Raw genomic sequence first — 9,860 nt, 5'->3', positions numbered from 1 at the left:
TGACCTCTCTTCCCACTAATAGAACCTCCTCCCGGCCGAAGACGACCAAACACTCAGCGGCCCTCGCCGCAAAGCAACCACGACCCCCGTCGCCGAGAAATGAAACCACCATTTCTCCTCAAGCCGTAGCATCCTCTTCAAGAGTTGCTACCTCAAAGGGCAAAAGGCCCATTTCTCAATCATCTGTACCATCTCCGATGAGTGCAGAAAACTACGCCATGGATATTCAGTTTGAGACTGTATCTAGACGTCAACAAGGTTCTTCACAGAAAACCTTATCGATTCAATCAGGCCCTTCCAGCCTTCCAATTCCCTCAAGTACGTTCTTACGCCCTTTCAGCACTACAACGAAAAATAGGCGCCCTGCTACAGTAGCCACCTCTTCAAGACTACGGTTCCGAGGAATTCTTCCTCATTCTCTCAAATCGTCAGGCCAAAAGTTTTTCAGCCAAGGCCCCTTATTAATGGTTATTTCACCAAAACTACCATGGTGGACTCAACCATCAAACCAGAATTTGACGGACCTTCGGTCCAAGAAGTCTGCAAGCAAGTATTTCCTCATGGCATTAACTTTTTGCCGGAGGATCTTCAAAAGACCCGTAAATTTTATGAGTTTATTCTAGTTGATTCAAAATCAGCAGAAATAACTCATATTCCAGATAAAAATGATCCTTCCAGGACCATTTATTCAAAACTAAGAATCTTCCGAATTCTTACCCCTTTTTCCTTGAAACAGGGTATGTTTGTAGGGAAGAAACTAACAAGGACCTTCCAGCCACAAACCTACAACTATCGCGACTACATGAAAGCGTGATATGTTGTTTTCTGGCTTCAAGGCTACAACCACTCTTGGTTTGTGACTTTTTGTAAGCAAGCTTACAAATCTCACTTTCCAAATTGGTTTCAAAGTTGGTGGACGTATTTTGGACTTTCCGAGGAAATTTTCCCGGTCGAAGTTCAAAGATCGTACCATCTCTTCCAACAAAGTATTTACTCGTCTCCCCTCTCTAAGACGTTTAGATTTGCTTTGTATTTCCAAATACCATGGATCTTTTGCTGGAATTTCCAGCTAGGACCCAGTGGCAATTTCAAAGCGTTGAGCAAAGCTTTACGCATCAAGTGGTTGGAAGAATTTGATTATTCCTACCTAGAAGCTGAAAAGATGAAGAATTGGTTCAAGACAAATGTTCATCTTCAAGTTATGACGAGGCAAGAAGACGAGAGTTTCCTTCTAGCCAAAAATACCGTCATGAGCTCACTAGCTGGAGCCGGATCTCAAGTCGACTTCAACTCAGTTCTCAATACAGTCGCGGTTCAAATCTCTGATCCAGACGACCTTCAGATGGATGTTGATTCTTCCGCCTCTGTCAATAATGATGTTGAAGACGACGAAGACGACTTCGATCCCTTCGAAGGCTACGACATCAACGATCCATATCTAGATTCACAGCTCAGCTGAATCTGAAGCGAGATATCTCAAGAGTTTAATTTATTTTTCTTATTGTAAATTAATGTAAATTAATTTGTTTAAATTTCATTTTTGGATAAGATCATTGTATTCCGATCTTATAATCACTATCTCAGTCTATTTTTGTGAAGGAATTGTAGAAGAAATTCAGATGGAGTAGATGACAAGCTTTTGATGTAGAGTAACCAACCATGAGGCAGCGTAGTTAGCGTATAGGATTGACTCAGTTGAGAGGATTCTATATCTCATAAGGCAACCCTGGTCGAAGATCGAAGGTGTTCCTTGGGCAGTTTAGGCGAGAGGCCGTGAGTAAGACCCTGAATGGAAAGGTCTAATCTGATGCCGGAGAAGCCTATACGATGATATACAGAATCCGCAATCCTCGCTAAATCAGAAGAAGCCGGGTGACTTCATCAAAAATTCTGAAGCAAGTTTCCAGTCCAAAAACAGTCATATCAGTTTTCACTTTCTGTCTTTCTTTAATTTGTCAGTTTGTAATAATTTTCCACTTTACTTTATTTCTTTTCTTACTTTTTAAAAGATAAGATGCTCCCTGTTGGCCACGCTTATCTTTGCTTTTTATAAAGTAGATTCCAAATAAATAAGATGCCAGTCAAGGACTTGTCTTGTCGGCTAATTTTTATCTCTTTTATTGTATCCAATTATGTTGAGACAAGTGTGAAGACAATAGTAAGAAATCAATAATTGCAGCCCGTTGCAATAATTGATTTTCTTCTATAAATAGCACTTGCCCTCGACCATCAATATTTTATTAAGATAAAATATTTATGAGAATCAAAAAATAAAAAATTGCTAATATGAGGTATTAAAAGATTATATCCAAGCTTCTATAAATAAGATTCTTTAGAGTAAGCTGAAAAGGCAACATTTATTCTCTTGTAATTTTTCGTAATTTTTTCTAAGATTTTCTTATGGCTCGTTTGGTAACGGTCTCGTTTCCTATTTCTCGTTTCTTGTTTCATGTTTCTTGTTTCTTGTTTCCTGATCTATTTTTTTAAATTAGAAACAGGAATATGTTTGATAATCATTTCTATTTCTTGTTTCTTGAAAAAAAAAAAGAAATAGAAACAAAAGTATGTTTGATAACTATTTCCTTTTCTTATTTCTATTTTTTTTAACAACAATTTGTAGGGGTGAAATTCGAACCTACTACAAAATTATTGTTTATTAAAAAATATAATTTACAATATAAACTGATATAAAAGTATAAATTATTAGTTTAAATAAAGAATAAAATTTTAAAATATTTTTAATTTTAAAAATAGAAATTTTTTTATTTAAGAAAATACAGTAGTTTTAGATTAAAATAAATTTTGAAAACATTTTAGATTAAAAAATATAAAATATAAAAAAGATACAAAAAATTGTTATTTAGAATCCAATGGAGTTCAAACCCTATGCAATTTGGGTCGTACAAACCACACAGCCAATGATGGTTTTATGAAAATTGTGATAAATATATTGTTGAACCTGAGATAGCGCCTCGACACAAAATAAAAAAATAGAAACGGCAAAAACGAAACTACTTTTCATAGTTTCCAAAAATTAGTCTTTTTTTTGGAAATATTTCTAAAAATGTAGAAACAACAAACGAGATTGGTTACCAAACATGTCTGTTTCTAAAAAATGAGAAACAAGAACAAGAACAGGAAAAACGTTACGTAGGCTTTAGTTTCTTTCAAGAAGGTTCCCAACAAATTTGGTTTGTTATTCGAACCACAACAACGAATATCTTGGAGAGAAATTATATAAAGATGTTTTCTTTGTTAATTAATTTAGTTTATAAATATATATTCAATGCAGTTCTAATATATATAAATTGTCTAAAAATTAAAATTTTGCTGCATAGTGAGTTGACAAAGTTTGGCTGGACCATTATAAACTTTGTTTATTATTATGTTTTAATGTTATCTTATTTAATTTTTGTAATTAATTATTAAAATAAATAGTTTTAATTAATTTAATTTAATTTATTTTGTTTAACTTGAGGTCAAATTAATTGATTGCTATGCATTTTCTGAATATCGGTCATTGTTGTGTTTGCATGGCATATTTAATTTACAGGATAAATCTTTGGTAAAATTATTTGCATGAAATTTATGTCAATTATTTATAAAAAATTTATTAAATTTATTAATTGAACCACCTTAGAAAAAGTGTAAAATTGGATTAGTTCCATCCACACATTTGCGAGAATGATCAACACCACTAGGCCTAGACTTTAAAGTCAAGATATTTGAATAGTCTCCGATATTTGAATCATTGTCCACAAATCTGTCAAACTGTAATGATTATATACACTCAAAATTTGACCTCAAACCTACCGTTTACCCCACAGAGATTCAAATTGATTAAGCTTACATACTTGATAAGAAATTTGGTAGCTAACAATCAAGCATTTTTCCAACAGGATGAGGTGCAGTTGCTGCAATACCAATAAGATTCTCTATGATATCCTTTTGATGTTCATGATCTTTGCTTGTGTTCCAACTTCTGCCAACGAAGTGGATCTCTTTGCTCTACTCGACTTGAAAAGAAAAGTACTCAAAGATCCACTCAAAATCATGAGTTCTTGGAACGATTCCATGCATTTCTGTGACTGGATTGGTGTTATTTGCAATTCCACCATCGGAAGAGTTGTGGTTTTGGATTTGGAAGCTCAAAGTCTGGGTGGTTCCATACCGCCTTCTTTGGGAAATCTAACTTATCTCACAGAAATCAGATTTGGAGACAACAACTTCTACAGTCAGATTCCTCAAGAGTTTGGTCGGCTACTACAACTGCGTCATCTCAATTTGTCCCATAATGATTTTGATGGTGAGATTCCGACGAATATAAGTCATTGCACAAAACTACTTGTTCTAGACCTTACTGTCAATGGGTTGGTAGGTCAAATTCCACACCAGCTCTCCACGTTAACCATGTTGGAACAACTCAGGTTTGGCGGTAATAATCTGACTGGAACTATTCCAACTTGGATAGGAAACTTTACTTCTATATTTCGTATGAGTTTCTCGTATAACAATTTTCAGGGAAACATTCTCAATGAACTAGGCTACCTTTCTAGATTACAAAAGTTCTCTATCGATCGGAACTATTTGACAGGAACAATGCCGCCTTCAATTTATAATATACTTCTCTCATTGATTTGTCGCTTACTCAAAATGGACTCCAAGGACTCCTACCACCAAATATTGGATCCAACCTTCCCAATCTTCAGTTCTTTTTAGCTGGTATCAACAACTTCAGTGGGCCAATTCCCACGTCCTTTGCTAACATCTCCCGTCTTCAGATATTAGATATCTCTGTGAATAGTCTCACTGGGATTCTACCCAATAACCTAGGGAGCTTAAGAGAGTTGGAAGCGCTCAATTTTGAAGACAACAATCTTGGAAATGGAAAAATTGGTGACTTAAATTTTATCAATTTCTTGGCTAATTGTACTGGTTTACAGGACCTGGGTCTAAGCCATAATGATCTTGGAGGACCATTGCCTCCATCTATTGGGAACCTCTCAGACCAGCTGAAAAGGCTAACTTTAGGCGAAAATGTGTTAAGTGGAAGCATCCCGATTGAGATCGAAAACCTGATTAACTTGCAGATTCTTGGGATGGAATATAACTATGTGAATGGCAGTATCCCTCCCAATATTGGGAAGCTTCAGACGTTGGGGGTTCTATACTTGAACGATAACAAGTTAACTGGACCAATTCCATCCTCCATTGGTAACTTGTCTTTGCTCACTAAACTTTTCATAGACCGTAACAAACTGGAGGGAAGTATAGCACCAAGTTTAGGACAATGCAAAAGCTTGCTAGCTCTTGATCTATCTCATAACAACCTAAGCGGTTCCATACCCAACAAAGTTATTGGTCTCTCTTCCATTTCAATCTCTTTGGCCTTGAATAATAACTCACTTTCTGGTCCATTGCCAAATGAAGTGGGTCAGTTGGTTAATCTAGCATTTTTGGATGTATCAGATAACAAATTATCAGGTAATATTCCCAGCAACCTTGGTAAATGTATTAGCATGGAGCGTCTGTATCTTGGAGGTAATCGATTCGAGGGATTTTTTCCTCAATCTTTGAATGCCTTGAAAGGCTAGAAGAATTAAATCTCTCAAGGAACAACTTGTCTGGGCAGATTCCTCAATTTCTTTGCAACCTTCTCTCGCTCAAGTATCTCAATCTATCTTATAATAACTTTGAGGGAAAAGTGCCCAAACAAGGGGTTTTCTCCAATTCGACCATGTTTTCTATCATTGGGAATAATAATCTATGTGACGGTTTACAAGAATTACAGTTACCTCAGTGCCCACCTAACCAAACTCAGTCATCCAACAACTTCCTAGCACCAAAGGTGTTCATCCCCATAGTTTCCATAGTCACATTTACCGTTGTTCTTTTGAGCATAACTTTTGTGTGTTTTGTGCTCATGAAGTCGAGGAAGAAAACTTCAACTTCATCTTCCACCAAGGGTTTTCTACCCCAAATTTCTTACTTAGAACTCAGCAAATCAACCAATGGATTCTCTGTGGACAATTTGATTGGTTCAGGTAACTTTGGTTCTGTATATAAAGGTGTTTTTTCAAATGATGGGTTGATCGTGGCCATTAAGGTTCTAAACCTTCAACAACACGGTGCTTCCAAGAGTTTTGTGGATGAATGCAAAGCTCTCATGAGTGTACGACATTGAAATCTTCTTAAGATCATAACTTCATGCTCTAGTATTGATGTACAAGGCAATGAATTCAAAGCTTTAGTCTTTCCCTTCATGTCCAGCGGAAATTTGGATTCTTGGCTTCACATTGCAAATCATGAACGCAATCGAAGAAGGTTGAGTCTTATCCAGAGATTGGATATTGCCATTGATATTGCTAATGCATTAGATTATCTCCATAATCATTGTGAAACGTCTATTGTGCATTGTGATCTAAAGCCTAGCAATGTATTGCTTGACGATGATATGGTGGCCCATGTTGGAGACTTTGGGTTGGCCAGATTCATGTTGGAAGGAAAAAATCAATCCTCTTTCACTCAAACGATGTCACTTGTGTTGAAAGGTTCAATCGGATACATCGCACCAGGTATTTCTCTTTCATCTAAACTCTACCATCTTTCAATAGCATATCAAACTGTTAGATCTTGATCTGTTGTTGGTATGATGTGAATGGTATTTTGCAGAGTATGGTACTGGTAGTAGAGTTTCCACGGAAGGAGATATCTTTAGTTTTGGTATACTGCTGTTGGAAATGATTATTGGAAGAAGGCCTACTGATGACACATTTGGTGATGGTGTGGATATTCATATGTTCGCAGAAGTGGCATTGCTTGATGATGCTTTGAACATAGTCGACCCTTACCTGTTATATGAAGAAGTATAGCAACAAGAAGAAGATAATGAATACATGATGCAAGAAATAATGATAATGAGTAAGGAAGATTGTAGAAATGTTGTACCAAGATGGATGGAAGAATGTCTAATCTCAGCCATGAGAATTGGCTTGATTTGCTCCTCAAGAACACCTAGAGAGAGAAAATCTATGGATGTTGTTGTTAATGAATTGCAAACAATCCGAAGCTCCTATCTCAAAATTTAAAGAAGACAAACCACAGGTTCAACAGATACTTGTACTTCAGCAAGCTTGAGCGGCGAGTGACTATATTTGGCTACCAAGCGACATATTCTTACTCAAAAACGAAAATATTTGGCTCCTCAATGTTAAGGACCAAATCTTGTCCTCACCATATTTGAAAAATTGACAACTCATTGAATTTTATAAAAAAAGTCTCTCTTTTTACATCTCTTAGTGGTGAAATATTCATATAGGAGTCGAATTTTTTCCACTGAAAAATCTACAAGTATAGTCCTCACGTTTCAAGAGACATTTCAAGAAACAGACCAACCCTGTTATTTAATAGTATACTATATTTCACACCGCACGTTTCAAGAGACATTTCAAGAAACAGACCAACCATGTTATTTAATATTATACTATATTTCACACCGCATGTTCAATGCTCTGTATTTCTTTTTCCGTGAAAAATTCAATGCTTAGTATACTTTAATTAGCATGATTTACTTAACTGTATGGTTGTTAGATGGTAATAATGTGTAATGTTTGTGCTACCTAACAAAAAACATTGGAGTTGCCGTGTGGATTGGGAAATATAGATACAGTAGAGGAAGAAAAGTATGGGCTGGGAGTGGGATGGAGACAGTGAGAGAGCAGAAAAAGTGAAAGAAGATGAGCCATACGGAATTATGAATGAGTTGATGGATGAGGGCAACGGCAGGAATTAAAATTAAGAACACTTTTAAAAAATTATGAAATCTATGAAATATTATAATAACCACTCATTGATTTTTTTATAATTAATGAAATAATTTTTGGACAAATATACTTTGTAACCAATTACATATATTTGTATAATTTTAGCAATTTACAAATTAGATATATATGTATAATTTAGAAATTTAGGATTTTTAACGAATAGCAAAAACATCGGATTGGAATAAACTATATGTAATAAAAAATGAATGATTTTTTTTTTTTGAGTAAGGGAGGGAATTCGAACTCACCTCTTTGTATGTACCAATTAGTACTGAGCTACGTTCGATTTGACAAAAATAAAAAATGAATGAAATTAAAATAATTAACTTAAAATTAATTTAAAATTGATAATCATTAACTTATAACTAATTTAAAATTGAAAGTAGATTTAACTGGTTATAAATGTTGACATGAATTTTGAAATTTACTAGATCACAAGAACCAAAATATATTTATTTTTAACTAAATTTGAAAATTCAATTACTCAATTAAAAAAATCAGGGTTTGAGGTCTTCTCCTACTTCCTTGACTTCACGCGCCCCACACCACCCAGCTACAGTGCCGCCCCTCCTCCCATCTTCACCTTCACCTTCATCTTCATCGCCTCCGCCCCCACTTATCTACAAGAATAGTGCCTCTGTCGCCCCTCCTCCGTCGGCCTCCCGTCTCCAACGTGGATTCCCGCAGCCACTCGCATCCGCGTTCAGTCCCAACCCAGATCCAGCCAAAGTCGCTGCTCCCGCAGCCGCTTGCCTACACGTCCCGTCCCAATATCCTGCAGCCGCACGCCGCCCAGTCCGACCCAGATCCGGGTGTCCCACCACAGACCAGTACCGGCCTGTTGTCCACCACTCCGATCTGTTTTCGATCGACTGCCCAGCTGTCGTCTTCCACCTATCTGAGTAACGTAAAATATTTGTTCTTATTTTGCATACAAAATATATATTTTTTTGTGTTCCTGAATTTTTAAAAAATATATAGATGTGGGACTCACCGCATGACTGTGTTGTTAATAATCAAATATGAGTAGTATATTTGCTTTAACTCCAACAAAATTAGAATTTGTATTCAGGGTAAAAGTTAGAGGAGGAAGATCTCGATGTTAAATTGAACGAAATCGTGCACAATCACACAGACAGGGAAGAAGAGGTATAAATGCAATAGTTAGTTTATATATGTCTTTTTTGTTTTTTAAAAAATCTTGACATAGATGTCTTATCTAATTTATATATATATAGATTAAATCATCAAGCACCGAAGCAGAGACTGTGATGAATAATGGAGAATGTGATGTAGTCCGGAGAAAGAAAGGTAAAAAATTGAAGGAGACCAGCAAAAAGAGGGGTGGGGATACTTAGTTCGGAGGTAAGACAAAACATACTAAAATTGACCCTAAACGAAATTTGGGTTCATGTAAGGAACCTACCAAGAAGGTAAGAACTCGAGGAATATTTGTGTTGGATAGTAATATTTACAAATTAGATTCACTTAGCTAATTCTACTTTTATGTTTCGGGAAAATTAAAGGAGAGGGTCTCAAGATAGTTGAGGAAGCGTGCATGTTGTTAGTGAGATAATTATTGAGATATACATGTACTAGATTTCTATTTATGATATATATATATATATATATATTATATTAGTACAACATGTGGGGATGGGAGATCGAGCTCATAACTTATTTGTTTGAAATATATGTCAATTACCGCTGAGTTATGCTCTATTTGGCCTATTTATGATATTTTAGTTGTACAGTAATACTTACATGTATTGACTTTCGTATTTGGTTATTTCTTGAATTGATATATACATCTATTGACTTCCATGTTTTGTTAATTGTTGAATTATTAGTAGATACATATATTGACGTTTTAATTTTGACAATTTGAGTTGCATGGTGATATTTATGTGTTTTGAATTGTAATATGAGAGATGTTGAAATTGTTGTACCCATTTTTTCCACTTCACATACCACCGTATAGAATTGTGATTACTACATAATCAATACACAATCAATTGTTGCAAAGAGTGAAGAATG

General features: G+C 35.5%; 1 pseudogene across 1 annotated transcript; it reads left to right on the top strand.

Moving 5' to 3' along the window:
* The first annotated feature begins 3,746 nt into the window (after positions 1-3,746).
* LOC111024590 (LRR receptor-like serine/threonine-protein kinase EFR) lies at positions 3,747-9,464 on the top strand (annotated as a pseudogene). The gene is made up of 4 exons (XR_002603371.2): positions 3,747-6,575; positions 6,673-8,730; positions 8,896-8,972; positions 9,062-9,464. The product of XR_002603371.2 is annotated as an LRR receptor-like serine/threonine-protein kinase EFR (transcript).
* The last annotated feature ends 396 nt before the right edge of the window (positions 9,465-9,860 follow it).

This window comes from Momordica charantia (genome assembly GCF_013281855.1).
Source record: "Momordica charantia cultivar OHB3-1 chromosome 5 unlocalized genomic scaffold, Mcharantia_2.0 BLBB01000005.1, whole genome shotgun sequence".
Lineage (NCBI taxonomy): Eukaryota > Viridiplantae > Streptophyta > Magnoliopsida > Cucurbitales > Cucurbitaceae > Momordica > Momordica charantia.
This window is presented reverse-complemented; position numbering and strand designations above follow the sequence as displayed.